The sequence below is a fragment of the Saimiri boliviensis genome, chromosome 6 (genome assembly GCF_048565385.1).
Source record: "Saimiri boliviensis isolate mSaiBol1 chromosome 6, mSaiBol1.pri, whole genome shotgun sequence".
Taxonomy (NCBI): Eukaryota; Metazoa; Chordata; class Mammalia; order Primates; family Cebidae; genus Saimiri; species Saimiri boliviensis.
The window spans coordinates 76,926,646-76,942,814 of NC_133454.1; the positions used below are offsets into that span (position 1 = coordinate 76,926,646).

The 16,169-nt window shown below is 37.0% G+C and overlaps 1 pseudogene; it reads right to left on the minus strand.

Moving 5' to 3' along the window:
* Positions 1-302: 302 nt before the first annotated feature.
* LOC101038259 (large ribosomal subunit protein eL21-like) lies at positions 303-806 on the minus strand (annotated as a pseudogene).
* Positions 807-16,169: the final 15,363 nt, after the last annotated feature.

A 16,169-nucleotide genomic window follows, 5' to 3' on the forward strand; every position in this document is an offset into this window, starting at 1 on the left:
CGTCTGTGAGCCAGTGCCAGTCCCAGATGAAGTTTGCATGTATCTTTGGCTAATTGAAAAACACTAGGATAATAAAATTAGTTTGTAATAAAGGTAAGTGTATTCAGCTTACACAACTCATCTTTATTCTGAGTCTGTATCATCCCTAAATTTTTGGTTACAAAGTATTCTTTGTCTTATGAAAAAATAATTATGGTAGTTCTTTTTCTTTAACATTCTTACTTGGCTCAAATAAAGATAATACTAAGTCCTCAAATTTTTTTTAACAGCCCAGAAGTCTTTTACTTTTTATTTTTTAACACCTATTATGCCATGAATTCATAGGGAATAGGTTCCAGCAGCTCAGGCTCCTTTCCATTGGTTCTCACAAAGTGTGCTTCTCTGGGTGGAGCAGACTGGTGCTTCAGTTGGACCCAGGTACCTTTCTATTTGGCTTCTTTCTTTTTCTGATCGTTTTCCTTCACACGTTTTAGGAAGCTATCTCGGCTCTTAGAGTGCTTGATGTGCTCAATACGCACATTAATTCTCTTGGCAAGAATCTTGCCCTTAACTTGTTTGTTTACAACAATGCCAACAGCATGCTGGGTAACATTGTAGACCCTTCCAGTTTTGCCATGATAGCATTTGTGGGGCATTCCTTTTTGAACAGTACCCATTCCCTTGATGTCTACAATATCACCTTTCTTATAGATTCGCATATACGTGGCCAAAGGAACAACTCCATGTTTTCTAAAAGGCCTAGAGAACATGTATCGAGTGCCTCTCCTCTTTCCCTTTGTGTTCGTCATTTTGGCGAATTACTGGAAGATGGGAGTTCCGGCAGAAAGGCCCTCAAATTTTTTAAAAAGAGAAAAATTTGTGAAATATAAAAATCTGGGAACATTAATCTTTGTCATTTCTTTCTAAGTTAATGTCTAGGCTGGCCTGTTAGTTTATAAATCCATCTGCATCATTTCTCTAGGAATGAGATTTGAAATTTAACTTTTGAGTTCTTAATTCTTTTTGTACTATTTGCCATTTCTAGAATGTTTATAATTTTTTAGTTTTATCCAAACTGTTCAGTTCTTTATACTTACATAGTTGGTGTTGTCCAAACCCTATTTTTCTGGTCACAAAGGCCAATAACATATTAAAAGTAATAAGACCTACTAATAAACTAGATTTTTCTGGCTGTGGTCCTTACTTACCATAAGGTATTTCCCATTCAGCAGATTCTCCTTGAGTTGTTTCTGGAAGTCTCCAGTGAGCCCCCCACAGATGTGTCACGTTGCTTAGGTCCTCGAATTGCACCTCTGTATCCCACATTGCTAAAGAATGTGTTTTGTTGTCATCAATGACGCCAATGCTCACTCTTGTGGTTAGGACATCTGGAATATCCTAGGTTAGGAATGCTGTGTTTTCTTACTCCAATGGATAAGGGCAGTAAATACTGAAAAGATTGGAACAATATTTTATAATCTATAGATAATATCTGTGTAGTTAGAAAATCTCAAATAATTGGCAAGAGCTAATAGCATTAATTTTTTAAATAAAGAAGATATATCACTTGCAAGACAAAAACAAATCAGTAATATTCTAATGTGTTAATAATAAATACAGAGAGGAGGCAGAGCAAGATGGTGGAATAAATAGTTCCACTAATCATGGTCCTCCATCCCCTGCAAGGACATCCAGTTAACAAACCCAGTTAACACCCTGACTCCATGGCAGCATAGTGCAGAGAGCATCTCTGGGTGCTGAGGGAGGGAGAATACCACAATTGTGAGGCATTGAACTCAATGCTGTCCTGTTAGAGAAGAAAGCAAAACCAGACCAAACTCAACTGACACCCACCCACAGAGGGAGCATTTAAACCAGCCCTAGCCAAAGGGGAGTTGCCAGTCCTAGGGGTCAGAACTTAAGTGCCTGCAATCCTAAACCTCAGCACCAAGGATTAAGCATTCTGTGTCTCCAGGTAAACTTGAAAGGCAGTCTAGGCAATAAGGTCTGTCTAGGCAATACATGAAGTTTGCATGTATCTTTGGCTAATTGAAAAACATTGGGATAATAAAATTAGTTTGTAATAAAGGTGAGTCCTCATGCTGAACAATAGGCCCAGAGACAGTGGACTAGAGGGGCATACAACATACTGAGACACCAGCTGGGGTGGCTGAAGGAGCGATGGCATCACCTCTCCCCTAACCCCAAAATGCACAGCTCACAACTCCAAAAGAGACATTGTTCTTCTACTTGAGGAGACGAGAGGGAAGAGTGGGGAGGACTTTGTCTTACATCTCAGATACCAGCTCAGCCACAGCAGGATAGGGCAGTGGTCAGGGTCGTGAGGCTCCCTTTCCAGGCCCTAGCTTCCAGATGACATTTCTAGACACATTCTGGACCAGAAGAGAACCCACTTCCTTCAAGGAAAAGACCCAGTCCTGGCAGCATTCAGTGGCTAACTGAAGAGCCCTTGGGCCCTGAATAACCAGCACTGATCCCCAAGTATTATAAGAGGAACTTGGGTAAGCCTCTGAGACTTGCTGGCTGCAGGTGAGACTCAGCACATTGCCAGCTGTAAGGGATATGGGGCAAAACCCTTCTGCTTGAGAAAAGCAGAGGGAAAAATAAAGGGGGATTTTTGTCTTGCATCATAGGTACCAGTTTGGCCATGGTTGAGTAGAGTACAAGCAGGCTCTTGGGGTCCCTGATAGCAGGACTTGACTCTTGGATGGCATTTCTGGACCTTTCCTGGGTCAGAGGGGAGCCCAGTGCCTTGAAGGGTGAGTCCCAGGCCAGGCAGCATTTATGACTGGCTGACCTAAGAGGCTTTGGGCCTTATGGGAACATTGGCTATAGTCTGGCAGTACTCCTTGTGGAGTTGGGATGTCAATAGATATGGGGTCAGACTCCTTTGCCTTTGGAAAGAGGAGGGAAGACTGGGAAGGACTCCACATTGTGGTTTGAGTGCCAGGTCAGCCACAATACAGTAGAACACCAGCTAGACTTGTAAGGTTTTTTACTGTAGTTCATGACTCCTGGACACCTCTGGGGCCAGGGGGAACTTGCCATCCTGAAAGGAAGGACACAAGCCTGGCTGGCTTAGCCACCTGCTGATTGTAGAGCCCCAGGGCCTTGAGCCAACATAGGCAGTAGCCAGGGAGTTGTTGCAGCAGGCCTTGGACAAGACCCAGTGCTGCACTGGCTTCCGGTCTGACCCAGCACCGTCAGAGTGGTGATGGCCACAGGGATGCTTATGTCTCTTCATTCCCAGCTTTAGGTGGCTCAGAAAAGAGAGAGAGAGAGAGAGAGAGAGAGAGAGAGAGATACTCTGTATGTTTGGGAGAAAGTAAGGGAAGGAACAAGAGTCTCTGTCTGGTAATCCAGAGAATTCTCCTGGATCTTGTCCACGACCATCAAGGCAGTACCTCTACAAGTCTGCAAGAACCACAGTGTTACTGGGCTTGTGGTGCCCTCTACAGCAGATACAGCTTAGATTATAACACCCAAGTCCTTTCAAATATCTTGAAAGCCTTCCCAAGAAGGACAGCTACAAATAAGTCCAGATAGTAAAGAATATAATAAATTCTTTTAGGCATTAAAATTCTTTAATGCCTAAACACTAAAGTATATCTACTAACATCAATACCAGAAAAACATGACCTTACCAAATGAACTAACTAAGGCACCAGAGACCAATCCTGGAGAAACAAAGATATGTGATCTTTCAAACACAGAATTCAAAATAGTAAAGTTGAGGAAAGTAATAATAATAATAAATCCAAGATAACACAGATAACGGAGGAGGAATTCAGAATTCTATTAGATAAATTTAGCAAAGAGATTGAAATAGTTAAAAAGAATCAAGCAGAAATTCTGGAGCTGTAAAATACAATTGGCATACTGAAGAATGCATTAGAGTCTCTTAATAGCAGAATGGATCAAGCAAAAGAAAGTAAGCTTGGAGACAGGTTATTTGAAAGTACACAGTCAGATGAGACACAAGGATAAGAATAAAAGGCAATAAAGCACACCTACAGGATCTAGAAAATAACCTCTCAAGGGAAAATCTGAGAGTAATTGGCCTTAAAGAGGAGACGGAGAAAGAGATAGAGGTAGAAAGTTTATTCAAAGAGATAATAATAAAGAACTTCCCAAATCTGGAGAAAGATGTCAATATTCAAGTATAAGAAGATTATGGAAGAGCAAGCAGATTTCTCCCAAAGACTACGTCAAGGCATTTCATAACTAAACTCCCATAGTTCAAAGATAAAGAAATGATTCTAAAAGCAACAAGAAAAAAGAAACAGATACCATACAATGGAGCTCCAATATGCCTGGCAGCAGACTTTTCAGTGGAAACCACACAGGCCAGGAGAGAGTAGCAGACATATTTAAAGTGCTGAAGGAAAAAACTTTTACCTTAGAATAGTATATCCAGTGAAAATATCCTGCAAACATGAAGGAGAAATAAAGACTTTCCCAGAACAACAAAAGATGAGGGATTCCATCAGTATCAGACTGGTCCTACAAGAAATACTACAGAGAGTACTTCAATGAAAAAGAAAAAGACATTTATGAGCAATAAAATAATAACATGAAGGTACAAAACTCACTGGTAATAGTAAGGACACAGAAAAACAAAGAATATTATAACACTGTGTATTAACTCTTATCCTAGGTAGAAAGACTTAACTATGAACCAATCAAAATAATAACTACAACGTTTCAAGACACAGTCAGTACAATAGGATATAAATAGAAACAATAAAAAGTTAAAATGCCAGGGGATGAAGTTAAGGCATAGAGTTTTTATTAGTTCTCTTTTTCCTTGTTTGTTTATACAAATAGTGTTAAATTATCAGATTGAAATAATGAGTTAGAAGGCAATATTTGCAAGCCTCGTGGTAACCTCAAATAAAAAAAACCTACAATGGATATACAAAAAATAAGAAACAAGACACTAATTTATACTACCAGAGACTATTACCTTTTCCAGAAGAAGATAGGATAGAAAGAAAGAAGGAAGAAAGACCATAAAGTAACCAGACAACCAAACATTACATGAAAGACACAGAAAGACAAACATTACATGTTTTCACTTAGTTGTGGGATCTAAAAATCAACACAATTGAACTCATTGACATAGAGAGTAGAAGGATGGTTACCAGAGGCTAAGAAGTATAGTGGGGGGCTGTGGGGGAGGTGGGGATGGTTAATGGTTACACCCTATAATGCTGTAGAACACTAGAACTTTTCCGTCTTATCAAGGTATATTTTGGATTCGTTAGCCACCCTCCAGCTATTCTCCCATTGCTAGCCTCTAGTAATCACTATTCTACCCTCTACTTCTATGAGATAATCGTTTTAAACTTTCACTTACGAGTGAGAACATGCAGTATTTATCTTTCTGTGCCTAGCTTATTTCCCTTAACATAATGTCCTTTCAGCTTACCTATGTTTCCACAAATGACAAAATTTCATTCTTTTCATGTCTAAATACTATGCCATAATGTATATATACCACATTTTCTTTGTCCATTTTGATGGACACTTAGGTTGATTCCATATTGTGGCTATTGTGAACTGTACTGTGATAAACATGGAAGTGTAGATCTATCAGTACACTGATATCCTTTCCTTTGAAGATATACCCAGTAGTAGGATTGTTGAGTTCTATGGTTGTTCTGTTTTCAGTTTTTTGATGAACTGCCATACTGTTTTCCAAAATGCCTGTACTAATTATAGTCCCATCAACAGTGTATAAGTGTACAATGTCATTTAAAATTGCAACAATAAATCCATTATATGTTAACATAAATAACATGTTTATGTAGTAAACTAACCACATTTTTCAAAAAACAATTAGAAGAGTAACACTGTTTTATATTCTCTTCCATGTGCGGATAACTAAAAATAACTGGATTTTTTTTTATCTGCTTCTAAATACAATCTCTTGTACTCCACTTTACTAATGGAATTAGAGTAAAAGTGGAAAATAAAATTTTATTACTATGAAAATAGTTTTACCCAGGCTCCTCAGACAACACTTTGAGAACTGCTCCTCTAGCAAGTAAAAGGAGAATTTTTGTTTTCACCACAGATGGTTTGTGCTTTAGAGTTCTCTAAGCCTTGTCTGTTAAATAGGGAAAATAATTTTGCGTTTTAGAATCTTGGTAAGGCATGTCTATAATACGCTTAGAAGAGAATCACATTTAGGCAAATAATAAATGATAGATGTTATAATAATACTCATTTATTATGATCATTAAATTCAAAGCCCGGATGAAAACACCTCTGAAAGTAAATCTAGTATCCTTTTCACTGAAGCCACAAGGTAGCTTACAAACTATAGACCATGGTGCAATGGCCTAATATGCCCTTTTGGAAAACTGTGGGTTTGAAGGGCAGGCAAAGTTCTATTTGCCAGAGTGGGACACTAGAGTTGTGGAGAAAAATGCTGAAGCCAGCCTTGGCCACTGACAGGCCTTGGGCAGTGGTATTTTCAAACAAAATGAAAGAAAATGGCTGCTCAGATCTTGAAGAAGAAGGGAGATGGGAAAGTGTGAGTAGTGAAATGTAGTCAATGCAACCAAATAATTGACTCAGGATCTGGTCTATGATGAGCCCACAAGAGTTATCCTCTGGGAAGAGCACAAAATGGGTATTGAAGCTGGTAGCCTAAGGTGTAAAGTTTGATATGACAATTTTGAAAAAAATGAAACAGGCAGATCAGAGTACAGATATATATTGGTCTTAGTCTTAATTAGCCATGGCAGGAGCAAGGGTGTTCTCCCAAAATTTTATTTGTTTCCCTACAATCTCAATCCTCTTATGATTAAGTGAAGCCATCATGAATAGTTTTGAACAAGGGCTATTAAAAAGGATAACCAATTTTATTTTTCATTTTTAATTTAATTTTAAATTAATTGTTTTCAACTTTTATTTTAGCTTCAAGGGGGTACATGTGCAGTGCTGGGTACATTGCATGATGCTGAGGTTTGGAATATGAATGATTCCATCACCCAGGTACTGAGCATAATACCCAATAGTTAGTTTTTCAACTCTTGCACATCTCTGGTAGTCCCTAATATCTATTGTTGCCATCTTTATGTCCGTGAGTACCCAATGTTTAGCTACCACTATTAAGTGAGAATTTGTGGTATTTGATTTTCTGTTACTGCATTAATTCACTTACGATAATCGCCTCCATCTGCCACCATATTGCTGCAAGATACATGATTTCATTCTTTCTTATGGCTACATAGTATTCTATGTGTGTGTGTGTGTGTGTGTGTGTGTGTGTGTGTGTGTGTGTATGTGTGTATATCTCACATTTGGATAAAGAACTTAAATATATACCTTGTGAAATGATGGCTAAGAGCCAAGAGGAATAGTTATTTGGTAAGAGTAAAAAACAATCTAGTGGATAGGCCAGGTACAGTGGCTCACCCCTGTAATCCTAGCACTTTGGGAGGCTCATGTGGGTGGATCACCTGAGGTCAGGAGTTTGAGACCAGCCTGGCCAACATGGTGAAACCCCATCTCTACTAAAAACAAAAATAAATCAGCTGGGCTGAGGCAGCTGCCTCAGCTACTTGGGAGGCTGAGGCAGAAGAATAACTTGAATCTAGGAGGTGTAGGTTGCAGTGAGCTGAGATCGCACCATTGCCCGCTAGCCTGGGTAACAAGAATGAAACTCTGTCTCAAACAAAATAAAACAAACAAAAACAATCCAATAGATAGAATGAATGATCATAAATATGTGAAGAAATTAAAAAGTAAAGTTTTCAGAATCAAAGTGAAAGTGTACTCCTAGAACCAAACAGGGTACTGATAATGCTCTACAACTGCATTTCAGAGTCAACCTGCAGAACATCAAGGATGAAGAGATAAAAATCTTTAATACTGTTAAAGGGATAGCCAAAAGTACAGATTACATATGAAAAAACAATAATTTTCTTGAAGCTGATTTCTCAGTAATAACAGATGTCAGAAGATAAAGGAATAATATTGAATAATAAAGTACTGATTAAGACTAATAGAAAAATAGAAATGGTTTCATCTTTTCTTTAGTAATACAAAAGGTTAGAGGGAAAGAGTAAGAAACAAATAATTTTAAGTGTGCTGATTATTGTCAGAGTCTGCACTCCCAGACCCTAAAGAGCATAAAAAGCCAGGAAACCAGGAACATAGCTAAGCTCCCAGGGGTTTTGTAACCAAATCTTCCATATCCCCAGTAGCACAGTGGGGCAGTAAACTAATCATTATAGGACCAGGAATAGACCAGGGAATTGGGGGGATGCAATTGCAAAACTGCTAAATATGAAGAGGTGAGCATAGAGGAAATAAAAAGAAGATAAAAATAAAAAAATTCTTATCAATCAAACTGAGCTTGTTAACCAAAATTTTAAAAAAAATGAAGAGACTTGATATTAAGAAAACAGCTCACAAAAACAAGTAAATTAATTCATTACACATGATAGGTTTCTGTGACAGATGGTTATAAAATCAGTGTATTTAATGTATTCAAAGAGGTAAATGAAGACAAACCTTTTATTAAAAAAGTATTTAGCAAATCAACAGTGATGAAAACAGGTAAAGATTTTACAAGAACAATTAAAGTAACTTGGGAATGTAGAGTATACTGATTAAGAAGCTACTTCAATAGTAATATAAACTCCAGACTGACCACAGTTGAGAAGAGAATTGAGTTATTAGGAAGATATAAATTTGATGCTCACCCAAAACTCAGCCCAGAAAGATAAAGAGATTTAAAAGTATATTTATATAGGCCAGGTATGGTGGCTCACGCCTGTAATCCCAGCACTTTGGGAGGCTGAGATGGGCGGATCACCTGAGGTCAGGAGTTCGAGACTAGCCTAGACAACATGATAAAACTCCATCTCTACTAAAACTACAAAAATTAGTGGGGCATGATAGTGTATGCCTGTAGTCCCAGCTACTCAGGAGACTGAAGCAGGAAAATCACTTGAACCCAGGAGGCAGAGGCTGCAGTAAGCAGTCGAAGATTGTGCCACTGCACTCCAGCAACAGACTGAGACTCCATCTCAAAAAAAAAAAAAAGCCGGGTGTGGTGGCTCACGCCTGTAATCTTAGCATTTTGGGAGGCCAAGGCAGGCAGCTCTCAAGGTCAGGAGTTGGAGACTAGCCTGTACAATATGATGAAACCCTGTTTCTACTAAAAATACCAAACTTAGCTGGGTGTGGTGGTGTGTACCTGTAGTCCCAGCTACTCAGGAGGCTGAGGCAGAAGAATCGCTTAAACCCAGGAGGTGGAGGTTGCAGTAAGCCAAGTTCATGCCACTGCATTCCAGCCTGGGCGACAGAATGAGACTCTGTCTCAAAGAAAAAACAAAGTTAACCATTTCTATTCAACCTGTGCTCGAGGATCTAGCCAGGGCAATTTGGCAAGGAAAAGAAGTAAAAGTCATGCAGATTGAAAAGGGGGTAAAACTATCTCTATTCATAGATGGTATATGACTTGATATATAAAAATTCCTGAAGAACTCTCATATAAAGAAAACTATTAGCACTAATAAAGTTCACCAAGGTTGTAAGATACAATATACAAAAATGTATAATTCCATACACTAGTAATAATTTATAACAATTTATAATAATATTATAATAAACATTTATAATAGTATCAAAAATATAAAATACTTAGGAATAAAATATAACATACTAAGTGTAAGACTTGTACACTGAAAACTATGTAATATAAGATTGTGTGCTACTAGTATACAATAACATATAAAAGAATAGAATTGAGAGTACAGAGATAAAACAATACATCTATAGTCAATTTATTTTCAAGAAGTGTATCAAGACCATTCAATAGGGAAAAGACAGTATTTTCAACAAAGAGGCTTAGACAACTGGATAGCCACTGCAGCAGGATGAATCTGGATCCCTGCCTCATACCGTATACAAACAAACAAACAAACAAACAAAAAAAAAACCATTCAATTAAAGGACTACATGTAAGAACTGAATTGGTAAAACACTTAGAAGAAAACAGCAGTAAATTTTGGGAACCTTGAATTAAGCAGTGTTTTCTTAGGACACCAAATGCAAAAGCTAGCGAAACCAAAATAGACAAATTGAACTTCCTTGAAATTAAAAACTTTTATGTTTCAAAGAACAATATGAAAAAGTGAAATGACAACCCACAAAGTGGGAGACAATAATTGCAAATCATATGTCTGATAAGGGCCTATTATCTGGGTCATATGCAAATGAATGAAAATAAAACTTATATTGAATTTTTCATCAGCATCATTGAATGTAAGACAGAAGCATTTAATTTAATACAAGAACAACAGAAATGCTACATGTTTTCATAAAGAGAAAAATTTATTCTAAATTAATTAGTTAATTCCATACAATTTCATTAATAATAACTACAGAGTACTTTTACACAACTTACTAAGCTAATTCTAAAATTCTTATGGAGAAATGAAGGGCCCAAAATAGACAAACCATTTTGCAAAAAATGACTACAAAAAATGACCACCAAAAATACAGAAAATTATATGACTAATTATCATTGTGAGATTATTTTCTGTCCAAATACCATTTATGCAGAAAGAAGAATAAACACTATTATTTATAATTAGTTTATTTTCAATTTATTAATCATATGAATCTAGAATTTATTTAAATACTAATAACATTTCATTGAATATTTACACAGCATGTACACAAACTAATAAATTTATGCACTAAACAGATTAAATTTTTTAAAACATTTGAATGTTGATTGCAAACTTAAACACTTCTAACCTTTAATTAGGATCTTTTGAATAAATCAGGGCTTCTTAAATGCTCTAAAATTTCAAAAATTCATCAAAGTACACATGCAGTATAATTATTAGAAAGCTAATCAGATATCCACCAGAAAACCGAAGTGTAAAGTGTTTGTGCCAGGATTTTAAAATTATTTCTTGTTTATTGTATATATTTAAAGTGTGCAATTTGATGTTTCAATATACCTGTACATAGTCAAATGATTACTCTAGTCAAGCAAACTGACAAATCCATTGCATCGTTTAGTTACCTTTTTTGGTATGGTAAGGACACTTAAAATCTACACTCTTAGCAAATTTTCAGTATACCAATAACAAATTATTAACTATAGTCCTCATGCTATACATTAGACTTATTCATTCCATGTGCTGCAACTTTGTACTTTTTGACCTGTATCTGTTTCCTGCTCCCATCCCCACATCCTGGCAGCTCCTCCTCTATTCTGTTTGTATGTACACATTTTTTTTTTTTAAGATTCCACACTGGGGCCGGGCATGGTGGCTCATGCGTGTAATCCCAGCACTTTGGGAGGCCGAGGCAGGCGGATCACAAGGTCAAGAGATCGAGACCATCCTGGTCAACATGGTGAAACCCCGTCTCTACTAAAAATACAAAAAATTAGCTGGGCATGGTGGCACGTGCCTGTAATCCCAGCTACTCAGGAGGCTGAGGCAGGAGAATTGCCTGAATCCAGGAGGCGGAGGTTGCGGTGAGCCGAGATCGTGCCATGGCATTCCGGCCTGGGCAACAAGAGCGAAACTCTGTCTCAAAAAAAAAAAAAAAAGATTCCACACTTTGTTTCTGTGCCTGGTTTACTGCATTTATGATGACATCCTCCAGGTTCATCCATGTTGTTGCAAATAGATTTCCTTCCTTTTAAAGGCTGAATAATATTCCATTGTATTCTACCCTTTTTTTTTCTTTTCTTTTTCTTTCTTTTTTTTTTTTTTTTTTTTTTTGAAAAGGAGTCTTACTCCATCGCCCAGACTGGAATGCAGTGGCGCTATCTTGTTTCACCACAACCTCTGTCTCCTGGGTTCAAGAGATTCTCTTGCCTCAGCCTCCTGAGTAGCTGGGACTACAGGTGTATGCCACCATGATGCCCAGCTAATTTAATTTTTGTATTTTTTTTTAGTAGAGATGGGGTTTCACCCCATTGTCCAGGCTGGCTTCAGACTCCTGCCCCCCTCAGCCTCCCAAAGTGCTGGGATTACAGGCATGAGCCACCGGGCATGGCCTATTCTATGTTTTCTTTATCCTTTCCTTTGTTGTGGATATTTAGGTTGCTTCCATGTCCTGGTTATTGTAAATAATACTACAATAAACATTGGAATGCAGATTATGAAGTGCCGATTTCATTTTGTAGGAGTATATGGCCAGAGGAGGGATTGCTGGGTCATATGATAGGTCTATTTTTAATTTTTTGAGGAATGATCATACTGTTTTCTATGATGGTTGCACCAGTCAACTTTTCCACCAACAGTACAAAAGTTGCCATTTCTCCACATCCTCACCAACACTTGTAATATCATATCTTTTTGATAATAGCTATAGCAATGGGTGTGTGATGATACTGTGGTTTTGACTTACATTTCTTACAATTATTTATACTTTAAAATTATTGTATTTTTATGTTGATTTTTTACTGCAGTTGCCTTCAAGATGAGGCTCAGTAATATTATTACTTTCCTACATTCCTAATTTTTTTTTTCAGTTTTCAGATCCCAAAGAAAAGAGGTACTATATGAGAACATCTGAAATTACTGGACCTGGGTATGGGCTAATAACAGATGCTGATGAGGTTGTGGAGAAATAGGAACACATTTACACTGTTGGTGGCAGTGTAAATTAGTCCAACCATTGTGGAAGATAGTGTGGCAATTCCTCAAGGATTTAGAACTGGACATACCATTTTACCCAGCAAATCCATTATTGGGTATATACCCAAAGGATTGTAGATTGTTCTACCATAAAGATAACATACACACGTGTATTTATTGCAGCACTATTTACAATAGCAAAGACTTGGAACAAACCCAAATGTCCATCAATGATACACTGAATAAAGAAAATGTGGCATATATCCACCATGGAATACTGTGCAGCCATAAAAAAAAATGAGTTCAGGTCCTTTGCAGGGACATGGATAAAGCTGGAAGCCATCATTCTCAGCAAACTAACACAGGAACAGAAAAGCAAACACTGCATGTTCTCAGTCGTAAGTGAGAGTTGAACAGTGAGAACACATGAACACAGGGAGGGGAACATCACACACTGAGGCCTGTTTGGGGGTTGGGAGCAAGGGGAGGGAGAGCATTAAGAGAAATAACTAATGTATGCAGGACTTGAAACCTAGATAATGGGTTGATAGGTTCAGCAAACCACCATGACACATGTATACCTATGTAACAAACCTGCACATTCTGCACGTGTATCCCAGAATTTAAAGTACAAAAAAAAATTACATACTCAATAGCAGTCTAAATAGACCAGATTGTTTATTGCCAAAGAATATTTGATATTTGTTTATTAAGAAATTCCCTAGCTCTTTTGAGAACTGTTAAATATAATTTTTATGTATGTATATTTTTGTGTGGTTAGAAATACTGACTGGAATTTTAGAAGTTGATTATTAAATAACTTACTTGCTTGGTTTCCTCAAAAAAAACTTCCAGTTCTCTACACTATAAAATGTGAACTCTCATTAAATGTAAAGTTTTCCTCATTCGCAAATTGAGCTTTATTTCAGACCTGGAAGTCTGTGTTAGTGTAGGGGCATGTTTGATTCCTCTCTTTCTTCTCTCCTCCTTCTAGATTATGAGATAATATTTATGGCCTTTCCAGAGTGTATTGAGGAGAAAGAGAGGAGTTAGAACAGACAAAGCTTAAAACTCTTAACTTGACCAGCAAAGTTACAGTTGATGTGAGTGTTTCTAGATGTAGCAGGTGTCTGAAGCTGAGATTTCCTCTCATGGGACTTTTCAGACACCACTCCTCCCACCCTTGGGAAAGATCTGACTGGGGTTTTCTTTCTGCAGTCCCTGCTGGGCTACCTGCTTTTGCCTTCTGCTGTCAGCTCCTAGGCCTTTTGCAATCACATTTATTTATTTTTTATATATTTTTAAATCAGAACTATATGAAATAAATTTTATTGAATTACTATATTTGTAAGGCACACACCTGTAGCAGTATCACAAATAATGAATACAACTGTGTAAGAAGTTGTCTTTTAACTTCGCAATCTATCAGATCTCATCTTAGTGAATCTGATGGATCTTGACATCTGGTGGAATCAAATAATATGACACAGAGTTGCAACCATCATGTAAAATGGCCTAAAGAAACATGTGTTCTCATGATTAAATTCCTGTATGTATTACTCAGTGAGTCAATGTCATCAAAATAAAAAATAATCTTTTTATACAACTAGTAGCTCAACACAGCACAAAACTAATTTAAAAATCATTTCAATTGATATTGTCTGTATCTCAATTTCAGAATGATTAGGTATAATTTTTTTAGAATAGTTGATCATTTGAAAATTCAATCATAAATGGGAAGGAAGTATCCTAGGAGAAGCCAAGAAATGTAATTTGTCAGAAAAAAAAGCAGGCAGAAACTTCATAATGTCAGAACCATGAACTATAATTAATAAAAAATAAATTTGGAAAACCATACTAAAGGAAAGACCGTGCTAGCTCCTCTATCAAAAATGATAATTTTTAAAAAAGTCATTATTATCTGAAGAAACAATCAAAGAGCATGCAGGAAAAAAGTGCAAAAAAGTAATTAAAGGTGGATGTCAGGCTGATAATCAAAGATTTCAAAAAACAAATACTGTATGTTCTTACTTAAAAGTGGGAACTAAGCACTGAGCAAACATGGACATAAATATAGGAACAACAGACACTGTAGACTACTAGAGGTTGGGGGAGGAAGGTGGGTTAAAAAAATGCCTATCAAGTACTATGCTCACTACCAGGGTAATGGCATCTGTATTCCAAACCTCAGCATCACACAATACTCCCATGCAACAAATCTTCACATGTAGGCCTTTATCTAAAATAAAAGCTCAAGTTAAAAAAAAAGATTTTGAGAATTGTAATATTTGTGGTTATTCTCAGCTTTTTCAAATTTGTAATATGTGATTTATTTTCACATTCTAAATCAATACTGATTTTCCTAAGAACTTTTAAATTTTAGCTTTGTATCATTTTTCTTTTCTTTTTTTTTAATTGCATTTTATGTTTTGGGGTACATGTGAAAAACATGCAAGATAGTTGCATAGGTACACACATGGCAGTGTGATTTGCTGCCTTCCTCCCCTTCACCTATATCTGACATTTCTCCCCATGCTATCTCTCCCCACCTCCCCACCCCCATCCTTCCTCCATTTCCCCCCAACAGACCCTAGTGTGTAGTGCTCCCCTCCCTGTGTCCATGTGTTCTTATTGTTCAACACCCGCCTATGAGTGAGAGCATGCGGTGTTTGATTTTCTGCTCTTGTGTCAGTTTGCTGAGAATGATGGTTTCCAGGTTCATCCATGTCCCTACAAAGGACACGAACTCATCATTTTTGATGGCTGCATAATATTCCATGGTGTATATGTACCACATTTTCCTTGTCCAGTCATATGTTCACTAGATTAGGAACTCAAAAATCTAGGACCCACTACTCTTTTGCCCAAAGTTCAAAGACACAATCTGAGAGAAAATATTACCACATAGGCAACTGACAAAAGTAATATAGAGAGCATATAAATATATCTTTATATCTTCAAAGATATAAACATCTAGAAAATCTTTGTTATCAGGGCCATGAGAGGGTTATAATAATTAAGGCTTTCAAAATTATATATTAGTAATTAAAACAGAAATATATAATATTTCAGGGTATTTTCATGAATGCTAAGTTACTTGTATACACCATCAAAAGGTCTAGGTAAATGTATTTTTAGATAATGCAGTCTACATGAAAATAGTGACGGATTTATTTTTAGCCTTTTAGTTGTATATGAGAACCCAGAAAAATAACCATATTGTACCATTAGGCATCAAAGTGAAAAAGTAGTGGTGAGTGATTGATAGTCCATAGTATAGATTACCAAGTGAAAAGTACTGACATGTTAGTGCAAAAATTTTTCTTAAAAATAAAACTAGGCTAGAATCACTAAAAATGAAATTATTGCAATGTCTAAATCTTAAAAATTCCCAGCAGAAAATGGGTGTTGACTCGGATGTATAATGTCAGCAGGTTTTGTCCATCGTGTCCTATGCCAAGACAGATGTGCCCCCTAGCAAGCGCTAAGTTGCAGACCTACAGCTACATACCCTGAGGGCCAATGGTAATGCTTACAACT